The following is a 25246-nucleotide window of genomic DNA, read 5'->3' as shown; positions in this document are numbered from 1 at the left end:
TAGAGACATAGAGAAGTTTAATGTTGAAGCTTTTGAGCCCGTGTTTTGTCAGCTGTTATTTTTTTTTTATTTGATTTATATGCCGCCCTTCTCTGGAGACTCAGGGCGGCTTATAATGCTTTAAGCAATAGCATTCATACTTTTGTATATTTATACAAAGTCAGCTTACTGCCCCCACAAACTGGGTCCTCAATTTACCCACCTTAGAAAGGATGGAAGGCTGAGTCAACCTTGAGCCTGGGGAGATTCAAACTTACAGTAATTGCAGACAGCTGGTGTTAATCACAATGCTATCAGTCTGCTGAGCCACCAGGTCATGATCCTGTGAACAAATTCTTCACCTTCATTGTTGTAGCCCGACAACAATTGCTAGCAGATTTCAACTCTTGAAGCTTTCAGCTCTGGCATCAGCATGCAAGGAACCTAACTTACACAATCCTTTGACATGGAGGAACATAACCCACATATTCCTGTGAAATGCCACTGCTTGGTAGCAATTTCTGTTTGAGTGATCTGCTGATTGTCCTTAATGAGTTCATCAAACTTTCTCCTAGAAACTTGCCAGTTGCTGTCACAAGTCATCCACTTTGTTCTTGTTTGCACAAATCAGCTCTGCCTGGGACATTGTATTTATATTTTTTTTGACCCAGCGATGCACAGTACTCATGTCAACACACTCATTGGTATAAACAACTTGCATTTGGTGGTACATTTCAATTGGAGAACTTCTTAGGCTGTCAAAAATTCAGCTACAATACGTTCCTTGAAGCATACTGATGAAAACTCACCCTAAGCTTCCATTTTATTAAGAATAATGTACAACCTCTTCTAACAGCAGCTTCCTGACAACTAAAACGAAACAAAAATGCTAGAGTTTGTAGTACATCAGCCCTGACACCTGTTGGCGAATTATAACATCGAAGGCATTACTTTCCATTCAACTCTTAGCCAATGTGGAGATAATGCAAACTGCTTAAAAGTATCAACATCAATTAAAACAAAATGGGGTAGAATTTTTTTTTGGGGGGGGTATTAGTCATTTTAGGATCATCCTTGTTATTTTTACTATACAAGTACCAAGTCAATCTCTTGTTTCTTGAGGCTATCATAATTGGTTAGATACATCACATATATGCATAAGATATCTTAACAAAGAGCAGCTGAACAATAATACTGTAACTTTACGCATGAACTTCATTTTATGATAGATATTTGGCGCTCGTTTCTCCTTCCTCATGATGAATTGTGGTAATTATAGGAAGGACAGTGATCATTGTTGGGTTATTGTTATTCACTGAAAGTTCTAAGAAGAAAGTTCTACATTCAGTTGGATGCACAATTCTCACAACAGGTAATCGGAGCACAATTTTATGCTATGCTGTACTTCACACTGACTTCCCAGCTCAAAATTAGCATAACCTGATCATTTTTATCCTCTTATTACTAGTTTGCAAGAAGCACTTCCTGTGATAGATATCTTTGCAACAGATGTTCCTTCAATGTTTTTGGGGTTGTCTCAAATTTACCATTGTTTCATTCTGCTGCAATTCATTAAAGCTTTGGACATAAATCTGCAGCAGATGCTAGGATACTGGATATATCTCACCATCTATTTTACAGTGTAGTTGATATAATAATAATAATAATATTTGAGAAGGTGGGTAGCTGTCAGGTTTCTCCAGTAACTTGGTCAAAGCTTGAAATACTGACTTTGAAATATTAAAACATTTGTAAATATTAACCGGGCAGCTGGAACAGTCGGTAATGAGGAAACTATTGCTTGATTGTTCATTTAAATGCAATAAAGACAAATATAACTGAATCTGGGAAGGTGAAATGAAGCCCCATGGAGAGAAATGTAGTAAAGCTAACCCGGAGTTTAAATACAAACAACGTGATATTTAGCCTTTTAATGAAATCTGTCTGTGTAATATAAGCCAAGAATTTTTTTTCCCGCATGTCAAATTGAGTATAGATTGCTTATCATTTTGACTGAGAGAAAATTCATAAGCCTATTTTTAAAACACAAGTTAGAAAGTGTCAGTTCAGGATATTATTTGTAAGGGGAGAGAAAAAAACAATATAGAGGTGAATCTTCCATTATAAGCTAGTTCACATATATAGAATAATTCCTAAGTAGCATAAATTGCTAACTAACCAAAGATGGAGATAAATGACAAAAAAAAAAAAAAAACCCCACCTTATTTTGATCACCAATATATAAGAATATCAATCGATCAGTTTATTACAGTTTTTGTTCTGTCCCCTCCCACGAGTGGCCTTGCAGAGGCTCAAATAGCCCGGCAGTAACAAATGCAGGCTAGAGAGACTAAAGCTGGCCTTTTAATAAATAGTTCTCTTCCAAAGCATATATCAGTCCAATAGTTACCAGGCAATGTTCCAAAGGTCTTGGCAGACAGCCAGCAGGCTAATGCAGGAATGCAGACTCTTGACAAAAACTCCAAACTAACAGTTGTAACTCCACTGCATCCAAAATGCTAACGAATTGTTCACCACACCTTTCCAGCCCAGTCACACCCCTTTTATACTTTGTAGGGTGTGGTCCTACGTCTCCTGACCACACCTCTTAGGACGTGGCAATAGCTGTTCTCTACAATGTCTCCTACGTCTCTCTCTTGCATCCAATAGGGGCTCCCCCTTGTTGTTACCGGCCTCTGTTTCCTCCTCAATTTGGCTGGGGTCCATAGGCACATCAGCAACTGTCAGTTCTTGCTGACTTACCAGTGAAGACGGCCCCTCCGGCACATAGCTCGTGACAGCTTCCTCCTCTTCCATATCATCCTCCGAATCAGCAGGCGAAGATAAATCAGCCTCCGGGGCCGGGATCACAACGCTTTTAGACCAGAGATATATAAGGATAATGTATTGCAATGTCACTGCAATCTAGTGATACTTACATATATACACATACACATATATACATGCAGACACACACACACACACAAGTTACATGTGTACACATATACACACATTCATGCATGCACAAATACACAAACACACAAAATATGCATAGGCATATAATTTTCTCAAAGAAAAAGTAATGCAATGCATTGATCAGGAAAGTGCAGCATATATAAAATATCGACATATTTTATTTTGGCCTAAGTCCATCCTAAGGTAACACTTTGCCAACTGTGACTGACCTTAAAAACAACCAAATTGAGTAAACCGGATGGATGCTTGCTTGGGAGACCACTACAAATCCCCAGAACAATTGGATAAACTACCAGAAGTGACAGTGCCAAATGTTTTTGACATGCTTGTGAAGTTGCCAGAAATCAAACTTGACTCAAAGGAGAGATTACTTTGCTTTAAGCATTTAAGAACAACAGGAGATTTCTCAAGATCAACATTGTTGCCACTGATAGAATTGCAATCGTGGTTCTCAAGTGAGATCTAGAAAAGATCTGCATAATAATAAGAAGCACGCAGAATTGCCATATCAAAATTAAATCCACCCGCTCCCTTCGATCAAGATTTTGCTGATTCTAATAGGAATGATTGCATCGGGTTTATTGGAGAAGGGAGGAAAAAGACAGAGCTTAGTAGAATTCCAATGCAAAAGAACAGTCCAGGACCTACAAAAGTAGTAAAGATTTTTAATGAAATGTTTATGCCTCCGTTCTTAATTTAACAAAATGTCTACTGTGTAAATATTTTGTATACTGTATTTTTTTTTTAATTTGATTTATATGCCGCCCTTCTCTGGAGACTCAAAATATTTACAAAGTGGCCAGAAAAGAAGAAGGAACACACGTCCTACTTCTCACAAATTAAATCTTAGTGGGCATCTCATAGGTTTATGGTGGTTTGTGATAACTCACAATAGGGGCACGATGGCTCAGCAGTTAAAGATGCCGACCTTGTCAGCTGGAAAGCTGACAACCCAGGTTCGAGACCCAAGCATTGTGTGAGTTCCCATTACTTGTCCCAGTTCCTGCTCACTTAGCAGTTCGAAAGCATGCAGATGCAAATAGATAAATAGGTATCACTTTGGTGGGACGATAAAAGTGTTCAGTATAACCTGTAGTCATACTGACCACATGACCACAGAAAAGCCTTTGGACTACACTGGCTTCTTCAACTAAGAAATGGAGATGAGCACAACCTTTAGAGTCAGAAATGACTGGACAGGGGAAATGTTTATCCTTACCTTTACTTTTACCTTTATCTCACAGAAAAGAGTTCCAGAGAGAGGGAGGGGAGAGGGGGAAAGAGAGAGGGTGGGAAGGGAGGGAGAGAGAGGGCAGAGGGAGGGAAAGAGTGGGAGGGAGGGAGGGAGAGAGAGAGGGGGAAGAGAGAGATTGGGACATTATTTGTTGAGATCCTGAATGTAGATGAACCAACATTAAGAAAAGACAGATTGATTATTTTAGTTTCTAGAGCTAAATTGTGAATCCCCATCTGCAAATTCTTTAGGACAATGAAAGTCAAAATAGAGCAGGAAAAGAGTAATAGAACTTCTCCGTCTCCAAGCAGAGAAAATACTCTATTGCCTTTAACTATTAGTCCAGTACAGCACTATCCCAGAAAATGGGATAAAATCCTTGTGTGTCCAATCACACTTGGCCAATAAAGAATTCCATTCTATTCGATGTTGTACACTGTTCTTGCATAAGTTGATTTGACATAGCAATTGGTCCCAATTTCCTACATGCAACCTAGAAATCTGACATCATCCTCAAAATCTGACGTCTTCCAATATGCCTCCAGGTTTATGTAATTCAAGCAGAAATGTTGATCTTCAAATCCTCCTTTGATTTGTAAATACATTTCTTGAGGGTTGACAAAATTGTATGTGGAAAATGTTTTTCAGTGACCCGATGTGACTACTGAGTGAAGAAGCACCTCAGGGACTATGTAATTTTTTGGTGTGTGGTGGGTGACGCATAAAACAGTCTTTGTAGAAATGTTCACTTGAAGCCAATTGAGGCCACTTACGTGGTCTTTTCTTCAAGATGAAAACCTTCCTCCGAATTCAGACCTTCTAAATAATTCATTGTCTGGGCCTTGCTTTTAACTGTGTGCCTAATTTGTACGTACTGTGTGGATGCTGTTTTCATGCTTTATGTTGCTTTTGATTCTATGGTTTTTATGTTCTATTTTGTATTTAAATTGTTTTTATGCTGGTTTATTGTAAGACATCCAGGGAACGTTGTTATGGGGATTATATACAAACATTGTAAATAAATAAGAAATGAAGTCTCTCTGCTAGGAACTAAATAACTTAATGCTGCACCGAGGGAATAACTATTCTCCATAATAAAGCTCAGTTTTTGCCACCGGAACAAGTAATTTAAATGGGCAAAAATTTTCTTAGGCTGTGTATTTCTTTGGGTTCCCGTAATGAGTTTCTAGAGCAAACTGCAGTCGTATTGAACAGAGACAATTCTGCAAACACCATAGCCCATCATTTAATATTGGAAATCATGTCCTGTTATTGCTCTGGCTCCTGAAATTTTAGCAGAGATGAACCACAATAACCTCAATAAAACATCAATAAAATTAGATGGATGGATGGGTGGATGGATGGATGGATGGATGGAAGGAAGGAAGGAAGGAAGGAAGGAAGGAAGGAAGGAAGGAAGGAAGGAAGGAAGGAAGGAAGGAAGGAAGGAATTACTTCCCCCCCACAAATGTTCAGTTCTGCCTTTTGCCTTGAATCTTGAGTCTCTGTCAGAATACAGTATTGTAGGCTGACTCTGCCCACTGCCATGAGTTCAATCCTGACCAGCTGAAGGTTGACTCAACCTTCCATCTTTCTGAAGCTAGAAAAATGAGAACCCAGATTGTTGGGGGCAATAGGCTGACTCTGTAAACAGCTTAGAGAGGGCTGTAAAGAGCCTCTAAGAGCCATTGCTATAAATATTGCTGTGCATAACAATAAGTTGTGACTCTGTAGCAACTGCAGAATGACGTCCCTTTTTTCTCTCTCCACAAACACAATGCTGTCTCCTTCTTAGGCTAGCCTGTGCAACACACAAGCACACACACACATTGTGATGATCGTGCATGAGACACAAGCGCACTTCTGTTAATTAGTTAGCCCTAAGTAGCAAAGCACACCCTGACATCTTATAAATGAAGGCATTAATCGTGGCACGAACTTTTGATGTAAGCAAGATGCCACTTCATTAATCGCGGTCGCTCAGTTTGAAACACTGCCGCGACGTCGTCTGGCTTTTATTCTCTGCCTTTGCGTCATGCAACTAGGACTAATTTGTGTCGTGCCTTCGCTTCCATCTACAAAGCAAAATCTCCGTATTGTTGATCCAAACCTTTCACCTATTTATGGTGCCTATGGCTGAGGTTTTCTTGCAAACCTTTGCAGTTTCATTTGCTTGCTGGGCAAATCGTTCACCCGTAAGGAACAAGCCTGGGTAGATGATACGTTGACCACATCGTGGGTTGAGAAGGGAGAACGTCTGCTTAATGGCCTCTTAGCCATCCAGAACCAAACCTTTATTTGTGTATTTCATCCTGGATCTCTTTTGCTGTCATACCGCAGCAGGGCATGGCATTTAAATGTGGCTTTTCTGCCTTTGGTAGGCCGGCTCTGGGAGCAAGCAGATAAGACTTGTAGCAATGAACTTCTAAAAGAACAAACTTTCCTTGTTTATGGTGATATACATTCTGGCAGCTGCAGATTTGTTTTAACTTGTTCTGTCCCTATAATCCTTTATAATAAAAAAAAAAACGGGGGGGGAGAGAAAGAAAGAAAGGAAAGACATGCATATCCTTATCCCAGAATGCTTTTAAAAAAACATTTTTTAAAAAATACACCGCTTGTATTTTTACTTAGTGTCATCAGTTAAACCTGTCAGTTTACCCATTCGGGTTCCTTATCTGTATCGTATGATAAATTGCACTATAAATTCATGCCACTTGGCATTTAGCGAGCCTCGATAACATTAGATGCTATTCGGGGCTTCCTTCTTCGCTTGTTCTCAGTTTTGACTTGCCTTGTCTTGCCTTATCTTCTGTATTATCATTTTTTTAAAAAAAAAAGTTTTGAAATTTTAAGTTTCCAAAGTAAGTTGCGCAAACGACAATCGCCCCCTCAGCCAATGTTTACTTTACAGTCCGGCGTTTGTTTGGTTCTTTCCTCCCCTTCCCTGCTTTTCTCCGTCATTTACATTTTTATACTAGATCCCCAAAGGATGCTGCTCAAAATAATGAAAAACAAAAAATCTGTCTGAAGCTAATCTGAATCAATGGCTAATTAACTCCTGAAGGTCAAAAGAGGGAGGTTAGGGTTTTTTATTTATTTATTTGGTTGGTTGGTTAGAGCTCATTCTATTTCCTTCTCTTGTTTTTTATTTTTATTTTTTAAATGTGTTTTGGTTTTTAAAGGCAGAAAAATGCAAACTCTACATTACAGTTCAGGAGCTTTTGGAAGACACGGATTAACCCTTTTTGGCCTGATGTGATAAAACCATATTGTAATTAATTAGATTTAATCCTTATGCATGTTCCACTGATGTTTTCCAAAGGGATGAGACAGCTATAAACAAGTATATCTAAATCCTATGAATAGCAATAGCATTTCAACTTATATATTGCCCCATAGTGCTTTACAGCCCTCTCTAAGCGATTTACTGAATCTTTAAGAGATTTGGTGGCACAGTGGTAAGAACTCTGCCCACTGCCAGGAGTTCGATCCTGACCAGCTCAAGGTTGACTTGGTATTCCATCCTTCCGAGGTCAGTAAAATGAGGACACAGATTGTTCGGGACAATATATTGACACTATATAACTGCTTAGAGAGTGCTCTAAAGCACTATGAAGTGGTATATAAGTCTAAGTGCTATTGCTAAACATAATCACAAATATTAATGATTGTTCCAGTTTTTTTGTTTGGATGAAGTTTTTCATTGTGAACAAAGAAGCGGTATATAAGTCTAAGTCGTATTACTATTACGGAGTCAGCATATTGCCCTCAACAATCTGGATACTTATTTGACAAGATCTCAGAAGGATGGAAGACTGAGTTAACTTGAGCCGGTCAGAATTGAACTCAAGGCAGTGGGCAGGGTTAGCCTGCAATACCGCATTCTAACCACTGTGCCACCACATCTCTTAAAGACTCTGTAAATCACTTAGAGAGGGCTGCAAAGCACTATGAAGCGGTATATAAGTCTAAGTTCTATTGCTATTACAGAGTCAGCATATTACCCTCAACAATCTGGATACTTATTTGACAAGACCTCAGAAGGATGGAAGACTGAGTTAACTTGAGCCGGTCGGGATCGAACTCAAGGCAGTGGGCAGGGTTAGCCTGCAATGCCGCATTCTAACCACTGTGCCACTACATCTCTTAAAGACTCTGTAAATCACTTAGAGAGGGCTGCAAAGCACTATGAAGCAGTATATAAGTCTAAGTTCTATTGCTATTACAGAGTCAGCATATTACCCTCAACAATCTGGATACTTATTTGACAAGACCTCAGAAGGATGGAAGACTGAGTTAACTTGAGCCGGTCGGGATCGAACTCAAGGCAGTGGGCAGAGTTAGTCTGCAATACTGCATTCTAACCACTGTGTTACCATGGCCCTTGTCACTGAGTGGCCAATCTTAACTTCAGTTGAAGTTGATGGAACTTCAAAATGCTTCACTTCATGTGGAGTGGAGTGAAGTAGGATGGAGGAAAGGGGAGGAGGGGAGAAAGGCCGAGGGAAGAGGAGAAGGAAGGAGATGGAAGAAGAGGGAAGTAGCGAGGGGAAAGCAGAGAGGGAAGTGGATGGGAGGAGAGGAGTAGGAGAGAGGGAAGGAGAGGGAAATGGAGAAGAGGAGAGGGGAGAGGAAGAGAGGAAAAGGGAGGAGAGGGAAGCGGAGGAGAGGAGGGAAGGGAGGGAAGGAGAAGGAAAGAGACAGAAAGAGATGGACTGTAAAACTGAAAATGTGATGTATTTTAAAGGAAAATGTATAATAAAAAACATTTTAAAAATGCTTCACTTCATCTACCTGATACCCTGATGAGCCATTCACCTCCTTCTCTATGATTTGTATTTTCCGTTAGGCTCCTGTTAGATATGGGTAGCTTCTCCAGTCTCAAAACAGAAGGCGGGAGATCTCAGTCTTCTTTTCCTCTCACTGTTTCCTCTTAGCCTCTAACCTTCTTGCTTTCATCATAATTTACTTAGAAATTAGGATAACATCTGGCTTTGAAAGTTCTTCATGAAATTTGAAAAGAGAAGTACTGTATGTACTTAGTATTACCTGTTTTAACAGCAGCGATGATTAAAAAGGTAAAGGTAAAAGGTAAATATGTCCCCTCGTACATATGTGCTAGTTGTTCCTGACTCTAGGGGACGGTGCTCATCTCTGTTTCAAAGCCGAAGAGCCAGCGCTGTCCAAAGACGTCTCCATGGTCATGTGGCCGGCATGAATAAACACCAAAGGCGCACGGAATGCTGTTACCTTCCCAGCAAAGGTGGTCCCTATTTTTTCTACTTGCATTTTTTACGTTCTAGGTTGTCAGAAGCTGGGACAAGTAACGGGAGCTCACCCTGTTATGCAGCACTAGGGATTCGAACCGCTGAACTACCGACCTTTCGATCAACAAGCTCAGCATCTTAGCCACTGAATCACCACGTCCCTTTTAGCAGCGAAGATTATCTTCACACCATATTGGAAAGACGAAGAAACACCTCAAGATGAAGAGAGGATGAGGAAGATATTAGACTGTGCAGAAATGGACAGACTTACATTGAAAATCAAACAGAAAGAACATACAGAACATTATCAAACTCGGAATTTATTTTACCAGTGGTTGGAAAAAAAGGGGTGGAGAGTAAGAACGACATTTATATTGTTAAGCAAATTAAATACCCAGACAACATGATGTTTATTAAGCATGAAGAAATGTAATTAATAGAAAATTAATTCAATGTATTAAAGAAAAGAAAAGAAAGTTCTTCATGTCTAGCTTGGATATCACGATTTGCTGCTGGACCAACTTCATCATGGGGTTTGGTGAAGACAACATTATTCTTTGTAATGAAGTTGGATCCCCATGTTGTGATTCTTCTCCCCTTATTCCAAGTTGGGGTTGGAGGAAGAACAAAAGAAACCAGATTCCTAATGAGCAATCAGCCCAAATTTAGTAATTACCAGGATGGTCTAGTGATTAGGACTATGCTCTGAATGGCCTTGAATAATTCATGACCTGACATTGCTGTTTAGAGGGAAAGTAAAACTTTTCTCATGTTCATCTCAGCAGAGAAACTCTTCGCAGATGTGTCCGAAATGCAGCATCTTTTTCCAAATTGTAAAATCCAAGAGGTTATTGGAATTATACCAAATTTATATCAAACAAAATCATGGTAAGATGATACTTAGTTTCTATCTCATATTTTCTTCATTCTCAAGGCCAGATCCCTTTTGGTATAAAGTCTGATAGGAATTCTCTTTGGAATTCCTCCTAAAACATGCATCAACTCAATGTAACTTTCATTTTAATCACATTAATCGTACCACATAGACTTATTTGGAGTTTTAACCATTGAGTTTTACGTACTTGTGTCTATCCATTTGGATAAATTTAAATCACATCATCATCGTCATATTTTAATGACCCCATAATCCTTTGCGGGGTGGAGTCTGGGCAACTAAATGGAGCTGAGTGTTTACTGGCCGGATGCCCTTCCTGTCGCCAATGCGGAATTATATTCAGCAGATATATTCTCATTGTGTCCAGAGAGAGAGAAATATCTGCCTCTATCTAGGATCGAACTCACAGCCTCCTGATTGTGAGGCGAGAGTTCCACCTCTAGGCCACCACACCACTCATATATTTGAATCACATATTCTGAAATATTTCCAGAAACATGTAAAGCCAGATAGTTTACAATCTTATTGTTAATTCTAATCTCCTACAGTAATCTACAGAAATAATTAATTCCACAGGCAATAAAGTAGATTTATTCCAACTAATAGTATAAACAAAATATAAATCATATTGTTGTGTAGTTTTAACAAGCTTATGGTTGTAAAGATTGGTCTGATAGAAATGAGGCAGCAGTGTGCAGCAGCTGCCAAAAAAGCCAACACAGTTCTGGGCTGCATAAACAGAGGGACAGAATCAAGATCACGTGAAGGGTTAATGCCACTTTATAATGCCTTGGTAAGGCCACACTTGGAATATTGCATTCAGTTTTGGTTGCCATTATGTAAAAAAGATGTTGAGACTCTAGAAAGAGTCCAGAGAAGAGCAGCAAAGAGGATTAGGGGACTGGAGGCTAAAACATATGCAGAACGGTTGCAGGAACTGGGTATGTCTAGTTTGATGAAAAGAAGGACTAGGGGAGACATGATAGCAGTGCTCCAATATTTCAGGGGTTGCCACAAAGAAGAGGGATTCAAGCTATTCTCCAAAGCACCTGAGGGCAGGACAAGAAGCAATGGGTGGAAACTAATCAACGAGATAAGCAACTTAGAACTAAGGAGAAATTTCCTGACAGTTAGAACAATTAATAAGTGGAACAACTTGCCTGTAGAAGTTGTAAATGCTCCACCACTGGGAATTTTTAAGAAGATGTTGGATAACCATTTGTCTGAAGTGGTGTAAGGTTTCCTGCCTGGGCAGGGGGGTGGACTAGAACACCTCCAAGGTCCCTTCCAACTCTGTTATTCTATTCTATTCTATTCTATTCTATTCTATTCTATTCTATTCTATTCTATTCTATTCTAAATTTAGACTGAATTTGGAATTTTAATCGACCAATCAAGGACCCAGAATAGGCAGATGCTGTTTGATGATGTTAAAGGCATTGTTGCAGGATGTAATTTTGCAGTTGTCTGATGGACCTACCCTGTTTCCCTGAAAATAAGGCATCCCCTGATAATAAGCCCAATTTGGCTTTTGAGCACATGCGCTAAAATAAGCCTCCCCCCAAAAAAATAAGCTCTCCCCAAAAATATTTAAACGCAGAGCTGGAAATCAGGTAAAACGGCAAGAGGGTCCCCATCTTGCTCCACATGCCCCAAAATAATAAGACCTCCCCGAAAATAAGGCCAAGCGCTTATTTCGAGGTTCAAAAAATATAAGATAGGTTCTTATTTTCGGGGAAACATGGTATTATACTACTGGTATAATCCTTGCCAGTAGTTGAAGTGAAAAATAGTAGATTTAGCGTGCCTCAATGTAATTTATTAAGTTGAGAGGCAAATCAATGTGTAACAGTTCTACTAATGGGATGCAAGTATCAAATTGTAAGTCTCGTAAAACAAAGGAAAATGGAAACTCGTATCTTCTTAGAACGCCCTTCATGCAATCTAGATGATATCAAAAGGCCTTTCTAGCAAATAGCATTAACAACATTAAAATATCCGATTCCCATTTATCGGAAGCTGATGTCCATAATATCATTCACCAGGCAGATACTGTCAAATATTTCCCTATATACATGTGTATTACAGTTCCATTTTGAGATGGCACTTGAAGGCTTTGAAAACAGATAATTCAGGTTAAATTTAGGTTAATCAACATCACACCTAGAAGCATCTCTTGTTGTGAGCTTGCAATCTTTTGCCTCTCCCTTGGAGATGAGATCAAAAGATTCGGAAACCCTCCTGCTGCTGTGGAATTTTTTTTTAACAGGCTTTGTGTTTATCTGATGAGCAACAGCTCTGTTTCTCCTTTGTTGTTGTTGTTCTCTTCCACAGCAGGGGAAAAAAAGAAAGGTGATGCCAGGGCATGTTTCTGCCATGCTTAGGTCCAAGCAAAAAAAAACAAAACAAAACATGGTCCCAGAGAGGTCACTGGGTTTTGTCTGAAAGCACCTCTAGATACATCTGCAGACACACAAAGGAGGACGACATTTTGTTAGCTTTTAAGGAATCCTGAACTGAGCACGCTTGGAGCAGCAGGGATTAAAATACATTAACAGAGTGCTCAGATACTACATTTTCACATTTTCTGAGTGCTCCTTTAAATAACAAATTTATGAACCCCAATGAAGCCTCAAACCAGGGGTGAAATCCAGCAGGTTCTAACAGGTTCTGGAGAACCAGTAGTGGAAATTTTGAGTAGTTCGGAGACTACTGTCGTTGGCCAGCAGCTTGTGGAGCTGGCAGCGGAGTCTGACAGTGATGAGGCTGAGGAAGAACATGGGCCAGTCCTGGAGGCTGTGGAAGGCCCAGATGAGGGCTCTGCGTCGGAGGCAGAGATGGGGCCAGGGCCATTGGGGAGTGATGCGCGGACTTCGGAGCAGCCTCAATTTCTATTCACATACATCTTCATTTCAAATTCCTTTTTTATTTTATAATTATATCTCTTCTTACATTCCTGTACATTATTAATCAATCCATGTATCATCTGGGTATAACATTTTTGTGCACATCTTTATTTTCCAGGGTGCTGATCCTTGCCAGCTTTGGAAAAAAATGAAAATTTCTAAATTCATTCCCAAAACTCACTCTTGGATTTATTTCCTACTGCTCTTGATTAATATACAGATACTTTTTAAAAAAATTTGATTTATATGCCGCCCTTCTCCGGAGACTCAGGGCGGCTTACAATGTGCTCAGCAATAGCCTTCATTCTTTTGTATATTTATACAAAGTCAGCTTATTGCCCCCACAATCTGGGTCCTCATTTCACCTACCTTAGAAAGGATGGAAGGCTGAGTCAACCTTGAGCCTTGGCGAGATTCGAACCTGCAGTAATTGCAGGCAGCTGGTCTTAATAACCAGCTTAATAACGGGGTGCCTTAGACCACTGTACTACCAAGGCTCTTTGAATGCCAGAGAAATGATGGACAAGCAAAAGCAAAGCATGAAGATTCGGCCATGCTCCATTAGTTCGCTAAGAAGTTCACTAAGGAACAGAAGAAATAATCCTAGGTGTTTGACTATAAAGTGAGTCTCCTACCTGAGCAAGGAGTTGGACTAGAAGACCTCCAAGGTTCCTTCCAACTCTTCCAATTATTCCTTCCAATTATTCTGTTATACCCCCAAGATGCCTTTCAACCCTATTATTCTATGTTCTAGAATCTCTACAGTACTTTATTACATTTCCAGTGACTTTCTTCAAGGTACTACTTTGTATTTTCCTAGCCTGGAAAATGGTCCTCTTTTTTTCAAACCCAGTTTGTAGATGCCTCCAAGTCAGAATGGCTACTCCCCTGTGCTTCTGGCTTTAACTAGTCAGTGCACACATAACATTGTTTTATTTATTTTATGACAAATCAAATCAACCACTAATATAACTTTTATGTCTGGGTAGATAAAGGCCAATGTAACTGATTCAAATCCAGATACTTCAGATCCTTGTACATGATTCAAATCCAGAGAAAAGAATAGAATAGAATAGAATAGAATAGAATAGAATAGAATAGAATAGAATAGAATAGAATAGAATAGAATAGAATAGAATAGAATAGAATAGAATAGAAAAGAGTTGGAAGGAACCTTGGAGGTCTTCTAGTCCAACCCCCTACTCAGGCAGGAAACCCTATATCATTTCAGACAAATGGTTGGCCAATCTCTTATTTTTTAAAAAAAACTTCTAATATTGGAGCATTCATAACTTCTGGAGGCAAGTTGTTCCACTGATTAATTGTTCTCATCATCAGGAAATTTCTCCTTAGTTCTACGTTGCTTCTCTCCTTGATTACTTTCCACCCATTGCTTCTTGTCCTTCCCTCAGGTGCCTTGGAGAATAGTTTGACTCCCACTTCTTTACGGCAGCCCCTGAGATATTGGAACACTGCTATCATGTCTCCCCTAGTCCTTCTTTTCATTAAACTAGACCTACCCAATTCCTTATAGGTTATCCACATTTCCTTCTGGAGCCATGCTTCCTAGAAAACAAGTAGCATTGCAGGTGGTACAAAGGCTGATGCACAGATTGAAGTCCAACTTCTATATTTTCGATGCTAATAATTTTCTAAAACAACTTTTGTTGTTTGGTGCTGTGTTCGCAATGCTTTATGTTTACATCTCTGGTCTTGGACTAAAATAAACATTATCTATCCCTCCATCCTCATCCTAGAAGAAGATGGTAGGAAATCGTTGTTATATATTGCCATCACGAAATTCCATCAGGAAACTTGATGGATACAAAGGAGACTTTTTAAAGTCTATTTGAGATTCCGCAGCAATATAGTCATTCATCTGTGTGATCTTCGTGGTTGTTACTAGATAATGTGTAATCTAAGGTAAAGGTAAAGGTTCCCCTCGCACATATGTACTAGTCGTTCCTGACTCTAGGGGGCAGTGCTCATCTCTGTTTCAAAGCCGAAGAGCCAGCACTGTCTGAAGACATCTCCATGGTCATGTGGCCAGCATGACTAAATGCCAAAGGTGAATGGAACGCTGTTACCTTCCCACCAAAGGTGGTCCCTATTTTTCCACTTGCATTTTTTACGTGCTTTCAAACTGCTAGGTTGGCAGAAGCTGGGATAAATAACAGATGCTCACCCCGTTACGTGGTACTTGGGTTTCGAACCGCTGAACTGCCAACCTTTCAATCAACAAGCTCAGCATCTTAGCCACTGAGCCACCACATCCCTTAATGTGTAATCTACTTTCTGCCAAAGTTGGGAGTAGATTATTGAAGAATTTTGAGGAATAGTATTTTAACATGAAATATTTTCAAAAGTGGGAATTGAATAATTTTTTTTAAAAAAAATGCCATTTTTTAATTCCATGTGAAAATTGGGAAATGTTTATTTTATGTTATTTTATTTTAGAATCTCATCTGTACGGTTCATTTCTAATGCATGCAACTATTTGCAGGAGGGAAAGAACCATATTTTCTGGGGACATCCGAGATATATTAAAACTGAAGAATCTGTCACAAAAATAATTTGAAACCTAATTAGAAAGTGAAAAATGATATAAAATATAAAACCATTCATCCCAAACTTTTAGAAACGAAGTGCTCAAAACTCTCTTTCTGTCATAATCATTTTTTTTTGTCCAAATCTCAAACTCTTTGCAAATGTGTTAGAATTTCCTTGAAAAACAGACTGGATTCTCAGCTGATTTCTCTACTGAGGCTGTCTATGGAGATTCTCAGTCATCCAGGTCATGGTTGTCCCAAAAGTGCTTTTTTAAGAGGCAACTGGACTTTCTGGTTTTTCTTTGAAGATGATTCACTGGAGAACAGTGGAAGAAGTTTCTTGAATGAGAAGTAGTGTTGTGACCTCGACTCCCGAGCCTGTCCTAACAGAGGAAGAGGACTCAGAAGGTGATGGGGAGGAACTGACAAGGCCTCCTTGTCCAGGACCCTCCTTTCTGGCAATGCCTCAGGTTCCATCCGAAGGCCAGGAGGAACAGTCTGGGATGTGCCAGGAGGAAGGCATATCGGAGCACCAATTGATAGGGAGTGAGGATGATGAATCCTGGCTTGATCCCAGGCAGCATCAGAGGGAGAAGCATGCACAGCAACGGAAGAGGCGTGGGAGGGCCAGAGATTGAGCTGAGTCAAGGAGCCACGCCCCACCAGGAATAAAAGTGGGTGGGATTGCTCTTCAGGCTTTGTGACGGACAAAGTTAAACCCTGAAAGTCACATCATGAGCTCTGAAATTCGGCTTGGATATATTTTGGACTGAACATTGACTAAACTCTTGTCTCGTGGATAATTTGTTGTTCCTTGAACAGACTGAAGATAAGTCCTCTTCTGCTTTATGGGAGTGAAAATGGTCTTGGCAGGCATTCGGCAGTTTGCTGCCAAAACCTTGGTCTGCCAAGAATTCTAATCTGTTTACCTAATAAAATATTGGCAGGCGTGCTTGGTATTACGTTTGCCTGTGTGAGGAAGGGGGACAGAACAAGTGAAACTTCTTCAAAGAAAAATGAGATAGTCCAGTTGTGTCTTGAAAAAGCACTTTTGGGACTCTACTGAGATTCCAATCATGTGTGTTTCTGTGTGTTTATTTATGTATTTAGAAGTAAATTTCTTTGGGTTCAGAAGGACATATTTTGAAGTAAATGTGAAGAAGACTGAGCTGAGAAAATGCTACACATTTGTTGTCAGCACACGAGATCAAAGTCCAGCCTCTCTTGACTTCCGTCGACCCTTATCTAGTGCCAATTTGCCTTTGCCTTTAGTAGTTCAGATTCTTGTAGAGAATGTTAGCATGCAATTTTATTTATTTTATTTTATTTATTTATTTATTTTTGTCTTTTAAGGTAAAGGTTCCCCTCGCACATATGTGCTAGTCCTTCCCAACACTAGGGGGTGGTGCTCATCTCCATTTCAAAGCCAGCGCTGTCCAAAGACATCTCCATGGTCATGTGGCCAGCATGACTCAACAGCAAAGGCACACGGAACGCTATTACCTTCCCACCAAAGGTGGTCCCTATTTTTTTACTTGCATTTTTACGTGCTTTCGAAATGGTAGGTTGGAAGAAAAGCTGGGACAAGTAACAGGAGCTCACCCCGTTATGCGGCACTAGGGATTCGAACCACTGAACTGCTGAACTTTCAATCGACGAGCTCAGCGCCTTAGCCACTGAGCCACCACATCCAGGTTTTGTTTTGTTTTATTTTGTCTTTTAATGACAAAAATAATCCCTTGCATCGGGGTGGAGTCGGGGCAACTGAATGGAGATTGGTATTTACTGGCCAGATGCCCTTCCTGTCACCAATGAGGAGTTTGCAGCAGATATATTCCCATGGCACCCAGAGAGAGAGAAATATCTGTCTCTACCTAGGATCGAACTCACAGCCTCCTGACACTCAGAATGTTAGCATGCAATACACCTGTATTTATTTGAACTGCTTTGGTCCCTGATTTCTTGCACTTGAAACAGGCCTGGTTAGTTCTCGGATGGGAACCTCCAGGCGATGCCAAAAGTTAACAATAAAAGGAAAGTTGAGGAAAAAGAAAAAGAATCTCATAAGAAGACAAACTACTTCCACACTAACGCCAAGAAAACTAGGTGGACGTTGATGAAATTACCAGATGTCCTGAAGGAGGAGACGTTTCCTTATTTCTAATGAAACGTGATCCATGATTTTCAAATTATGCTATTGATCGATTTCCCGTTCCAAGAAAGCTCTTGGTAACATTCATGTAACATTTAACTCTAATCCATCCACGTCTACTTGGAAGTAAGTTATAATGCATTTAGTGAGATTGATTCTCAGATGAGAATTAGTTTCACACCTATAGCTGGTGCTGCTTTTCTTTTTCCTGGAGAACTATGTATTTTGGGGAAAAAAAACTATTTAAAGATAAATAGCATATGAGTGAATCAGCCATCAGCCTTGGGCCCACATCAAGGTGGATTCAGGTTCTTGAAGATTTAGATCATCTCACCTGCCTCCTTTTTTTCTTCTTCTAAATTTCCCCCTTTCTTCCTCATGGAGGGATGTGTTAATTTCTTAAAGGTTATGAATCACCACTGCCAGAACAATATTAAACTTTTATGACTACATGAAATTTTAAGTAGTGAATGTTAAAACTTGGACCAAACTATTGTTGAAAAGCAGTGCTACAGTACGGAGAGCTACAGATTTTTATAGATACTGAGTTAGAGATATAGACATGGAGTTGGATTTGAAGACCTCCAAGATGCCTTCCAACTCTGTTATTCTATTCGATTCTGTACATACATGGTTGTACATAGTGTATATAATTTATCACTCAGAAAAGCACAAAATAGTGCTTCCCCCCCCACCCATCTGTGTTGTTTTCTATCATAACTCCCCACACAACTGAGAATTCTTTTCAAAATGGTTGCTAGTTGCCAATCTTGGTTGATCTCAAAAACCAAAGCTCAGGATCAGAAAATTGGTATCATACAAACGGATGAAAATTTGGTAAAACAAATTAGAGATCAAGGTCAATCGCATATAAAAAGGTTATATAATGCACTGATAGAAATAGATTCAGAAACTGAATTAGTTAAAGATTGTATGATAAAATGGGCACAGAATATCCAGGAACCAATAATGATGGAAACCTGGGAAAAAAATTGGGAGCTGTCCAATTCTTCTTCTTCTTCTTCTTCTTCTTCTTCTTCTTCTTCTTCTTCTTCTTCTTCTTCTTCTTCTTCTTCTTCTTCTTCTTCTTCTTCTTCTTCTTTTTCTTCTTCTTCTTCTTCTTCTTCTTCTTCTTCTTCTTCTTCTTCTTCTTCTTCTTCTTCTTCTTCTTCTTCTCCTCCTCCTTCTCCTCCTCCTCCTCCTCCTCCTCCTCCTCCTCCTCCTTCTCCTCCTCCTCCTCTTCCTTCTCCTTCTCCTCTTCCTCCTCCTCCTCTTCTTCTTTGTAGGTAAGTCTACTTTCAGGTTCAAATAGAATTCCTGGTTTGTTTTGCATTTGGCACCTACTCTCCTAGAGAGTAGGTGCCAATTCTCCTAATGAATTCAAGGCTAGAAAAAAGCATGATACAACTGACAACTGACTACGATAGAGGAAAAAAAATTCTGCTTCATTTAGATGAAAATAACTTCCTTGTGCCTAATTTGATTATGGCTTTAGTGAATGTACCCATAGAGTACATTTGGATATGTGACTTTTCGAACCTTACAGAGCTAATTTTAAGAAAGGAGGAGCCAAATTCCCAACTTGGATCTGTAGATAATTGAAAAGTAGGAGTCTTTGTTAGCTCAGCTTATCAAAACAGAAAGGGTGCATCTGGCAGCAGTAGCATCTGTTTGTCCAGAGAGATCCAGCAAATAAGCAACTAAATTCAAATGTTGATAAATGGGATTTCTCCCCCCTCATCCCAAATGGCTGTCTTTGTTCAGATGTGTGCTTGCTGATAAAATTATTAATCTGAATGGCTGAGTCTCTCCCCCTCTTTTGAAAGTCCTCTCCTCGTGTCTTTCATCTAAAGGATACAGATGGTTCTCGACTTCCAACCGCAGTTGAACCCAACATTTCTGTTGCTAAGCGAGACCATTTGTTAAGTGAGTTTTGCCCCATTTTACGACCTTTCTTGGCACAGTTGCTAAGTGAATCGCTGCAGTTGTTAAGTCAGTAACATGGTTGTTAAGCGAATCTGGCTTCCTCATTGACTTGGCTTGTCAGAAGGTTGCAAAAGATGACCCCGGGAACACTGCATCCGTCATAAATATGAGTCAGTTGCCAAGCAACAGAATTTGGATCACATGACCATGGGGATGCTGCGATGGTCATTTTTTTCAGTGCCATGGTAACTTTGAACTGTGTAGAAAGTTAGCACCCATTCCTCTCCTAGAAGAATAAAATATTTTAGGAAATATTAAAAAGGCAGAATATTTCCCCTAAAAGAGAAATAGAAATCTTAAGGGAGACTCAGCCCCAACTCCCTGCCCCCAACAGGTATTTTGGTGCTAGCCTAGCTACAAGACAAAAGACTGGGCCAGCCTATCTACAAAACAAAAGATCTTGGGATTATGGGATTATCCTTCAGGGCAAAGCCATTCAGCCACAATAGCTATTGCCCAACAAGCCCCTTCATTGCATCAGCCCAAGCTTCAACCAAGCCTGGGACTCAAGACATAGCCTACAAAGTTATCTATGACCCATGACAGCAGCCAATAAAATACATTTCTTGCACAGGAACAGGAAGCTCAAGGGCAAGGCCCAAGAGAGGGTATAAATAACCCTCTCTCTCTCTACTCCATGCGGTCAGCTGCCCAGGACTTCAAACCCATGTGGTCCTGTCCATCAATAAATCTTTCCAATCAGCCTCCATGTTTCCAGCATCTTTCTCCCCACATGGAACAAAACCCAGATAGAGATTTCTTCCAACAATTGCCGCTAAATGAAATGTTGCAAGGCAAAGACTACCTGTGCTCTTAAAAAAAGTGGATTCAGGCTCTTCCATGGTGATGTGATCACCCAAACAATCAAGAAGTGGAGAAGTCTCCAAATGTTGGTCATGATCTACCAGGCATGGAAGAAGATCTGCAGACACTGGTTGTCTTCATTTTGAAAGAAGGAAATGATCCATTTGATGCGCATAATGAACCAACAGTCGATGATTCCTAATGAGAATGCCTCATTAATTGTGACAGCTGGAAGAAACATTATTTTCCCCAAATACCTGACCTTCTTATAAACGCGGACTAATGTTTTGAAATAAACAGGAAAGAAAAAAAACAAACAAAAAAAGAATTTGAAACACCATTGATTTCTCTGCCAATTTTGAGTAAAAGCTCAAAATTAACATCACTTTGCTGACAAATTTCTCCCGGTAAGAAATCAAATTGCCTCCTGCTAACCCATTGGCATTTCAATATGTCCTACTTTTTTTTTTTTTATCCTATTCCCTTTTCAGTTCATTTCATATTTTGTCTTTTTTTGTGGGTTATTTTTATCGAAATGCGATGTGAATGCGTCTTGAGAGAAATCCATCATAAATTCAGCTCAAAAGAAACCAAGAACTTATGAACCATCCGGTGTCACTACGTTTTTAGGGGGGCACGGATACATATTTGTGAGGAATATTAGTTACATCTTGAGGAATGGATAAAACCAGGCTGCGATTATGCAAATCATCTGCAGTGTTACGACTATCGCCAGGGGCGATATTAAGGGCTTGAGTCTACCCCAGTGGCAGAACAGCTGTTTGCATGCGGAAGATTTCTGCTTAAATTTCAGCTTTGTGATGAGAAAGCTGGGAACATTTTTGCAGCTTCTAGTCCATATTAACAACAGAGGGCCAGTTGTAGGAATGAGTCAGTTTCCTGCGTTTTCTTGATGGAATTCCAGCTTAAGATTCAATCTTTTTTTTTATATACTATGTCTTCAGGCACGATTCACCCAACAGATTAATAAAGCCTCATATTAAAAGTGTTCTCAGATCATCAAATAAATTTTATATACACCGGGATTTATCTGATCCAGACACTAAGATAAGATTCACTGTAGTAAAATTCTCCATAATTGAAAGTGAGCATTCAACAGAAGGTATTTTTTCTCCTCTTTCTTTTCTTTTCTTTTTTTCTTTTCTTTTTGTCTCCTATTTAGCCGGTATTTTTATATAGGGCATATCATCATCATCATCATCATCATCATCATCATCTCTTTTATTCATTAAACATGAAACTCAGTCAACTGAACATTTAAAAATATGTCACAAATATGATTGACTGGTGCTAATGGTTGATATGGGTTGCTGCCAGCATCCTAGGTATCAACCAAGTATCTTCTTAAAATATATGATGTTCCGAGTAGCGCAGTTTTTTGCAGTTCCGCTGGTGTTATTGCAGGAAGCTGCAATTTGTTGAATTCTTATAAAATTCTTGGACATGATACCAAGTGCCCCGATGACAATGGGTATCACTGTGACATGTTTCATTCATAACCGTGTAGTTTCGATGGCCAGGTTGCGATATTTTGTGATTTTTTTTTCCCCAGTTCTTTTTCTTCGACTCTGGCGTCTCCCAGTACAGCGATATCAATCAACTGTACAGTTCGGCCCTCAACAACTGTGATAGCTGGCGTGTTATGTTCCAAGTGGCGATCCGTCTGTATTCGAAAGTCCCACAAGATCTTCACTGTCTCATTTTTGATAACTTTTTCCATTTTGTGCTCCCATGACTTTTCGGATACAGGTATGTCACATTTTTTACATAATGACCAATGGAATAATTTAGCAACTCGATCATGTCTAGTTTTGTAATCAGTTTTCTAGCTTTGTAATCAGATCATCATCATCATCATCATCATCTTTTATTCATTAAACATGTAACTCAGTCAACTGAACATTTAAAAATGTATCACAAATATTATTATTATTATTTAATCTTTAGTGAGATTCACAGCCTTTGAGGCTGGTTAATAGCTCAGCAGCTCGAGTCCTAACCAAGGACCTAGGAACTGTTAAGGTATCGTCGGAGGATGTAAGCTGTTCCGAGTAGGGTGGTTTTTTGTAGAGTCAAAATGTTCAAGTCCGGCAAATTTAGAATTTCTAAATAGTGGGGTAGCCCTTTGGGTATTGCTCCAAGGGCTCCAATTACAATTGGGACAACACACAATTTCTTTTTCCACAGTTGCTCAACTTCAATTTGCAAATCCTGGTACTTTGTGATTTTTTCATTATTATTATTATTATTATTATTATTATTATTATTATTATTATTATTATTATTATTATTATTATTATTATTATTATTATTATTATTATTATTATTATTATTGAATCATTATTTATTTCAAATGTTGATTGTCCTGTTACTTCTAACCTGCATATCACATATTAAAAATAAATACATTCTTGTTTACTATGGTACCTGTCTTATGCCCTTAGGGTGTTCTGCACCTATTAGTAACACTACTGTACTGTGATCATAAAAATAATGATTATGGCACTGTACTATCTTTGATCTCCTGAACTGGAGTTAACTTTGCTTTATCTATATTATTAATTAATCATGGTGAAGCTTATGCACTTCCTTGCTTGTCCTCTACTGGTTCCTTTTCCAATAGATTAAATAATAGGTGTGAGAAATAAAATTATTCCTGTAAAGAACATAGCCTAAATAACTCCATTTTTACACTTCTCATGACCTAAATTAACCCTAAGCTAATTAGCTGTGTAAGGAATGAAGAAAGGGGAAGTATGTATGACACCTTTTCTGAGAAAACAAAGACATAAACTTGGTTAGTACATTCTGAGTTGGGTCAGACTGACCGAAGCTTATTTTAATAGTAGGAAGGAAGCTACCATGTTCCAATTACCGCATTTTTGGGAGTATAAGGTGCACCGGACTATAAGACGCACCTACCGTTTTTGGTGAGGAAAAGAAGAAAAAGAAATCTCCCTTTGCCTCTGAGCAATTTTGCCTTGTTGCAGCAAACAGCAAACAGTCTGCTTTACTTTCATTTTTGTTTTCATCATAGCTTGATTAGCACAAGAAAAGAACAAAAATCCGCTCCAGCAATTTACCTCCTTGCAGCAAGCAGCAGAGGCCCGGGCAAAACAGCTGAGCACAAAACTGCTGAGAGTCAGGAGGCCGATCCAATCTACTTGTGCTAATTAAGCTGTGCTGAAGCTGAAAGGAGCTGTTTCTTCTTGCTGCTTGCTGCAAGGAGGTAAATTGCTGGGAGGCAGAGGCCATAGGGTGGGGCTACATTTGGTGTATAAGACACACCTAAATTTTCACCCCGTTTTAGGGGGGAAAAGGTGTGTCTTATACTCTGAACAATATGATAATTGTTTTGTTAAGGACATGTGGGAAGGGTATTTCCATTGGGGATTTCTAATCTGGGAACATGATGCTGAATAAGTTAAAACTTTATGTAACGTGCTATAAACAATGACAGGAGATCTTTAGATCTTCAAGGCATGCCCAAGGACTATTAAGACACAAATTTTGAAAGCATTTTATACCTCCAATCTTCTCTTCCTCCTTTAAATGGAAAGTGATGCCCTTTGAGAGGTCCTCCAAGCTGAAGAACATGAAGCAGCAACTTAAGTTAAAAGATGATTGCGTGCAATCTGCTTTGGGTGCGTTACAGAATTGAGCAAAATGCCCTTCAAGCAATTTTTAGCCTTCCATTTTTTTTTTCATATATTTTATTTATTTCTTTTTAAAATAGATGAAGTTATAAGCATTCATTTAAAAAAAGCATGTCATTAACATAAGAAAAATGTGTTGATCCCCGCCAGCGGTGACTAGGCCATTTGTCAAACATTATTAGTCTTTCTGTTAACATTTGGAGGTCATGTCTACAGGTGTTTCAGCACCTAGTGAAGCTCTTGAAATGGAGCATAGTATAATATTTCTCTAGCTCCAGATAGGGAACTGTTGTGTTGTGTCAGCTTTCTACAAGTTATTCTTCTGATACTGCCAGCTGCATGTTTGTCACAATTGGGAGCTGTCCAATTCTTCTTCTTCTTCTTCTTCTTCTTCTTCTTCTTCTTCTTCTTCTTCTTCTTCTTCTTCTTCTTCTTCTTCTTCTTCTTCTTCTTCTTCTTCTTCTTCTTCTTCTTCTTCTTCTTCTTCTTCTTCTTCTCCTTCTCCTTCTCCTTCTCCTTCTCTTTCTCCTTCTCCTTCTCCTTCTCCTCCTCCTCCTTCTCCTTCTCCTTCTCCTTCTCCTTCTCTCTTAAGCTACCCAATGTTTTCCCTACATGTTTTTAACAGCATCAAATCCTCTATACCTTAACAGACTAACGTCCCATATTTGTTTGGAGGCAAATAGTTACAGGGACCTTAAAGGTTTTCTACATTCTTCAAGCAATTCATGACTACTAGTGGTTTCAATTAAAGGGAAAGTAGAATAAAATACATTGCAAATGTGCTTTTAAAAATACATATTCAGAACGAAAAGAGGAAT

This window comes from Pantherophis guttatus, chromosome 5 (assembly GCF_059756535.1).
Source record: "Pantherophis guttatus breed Tessera chromosome 5, ASM5975653v1, whole genome shotgun sequence".
Lineage (NCBI taxonomy): Eukaryota > Metazoa > Chordata > Lepidosauria > Squamata > Colubridae > Pantherophis > Pantherophis guttatus.
This window is presented reverse-complemented; position numbering follows the sequence as displayed.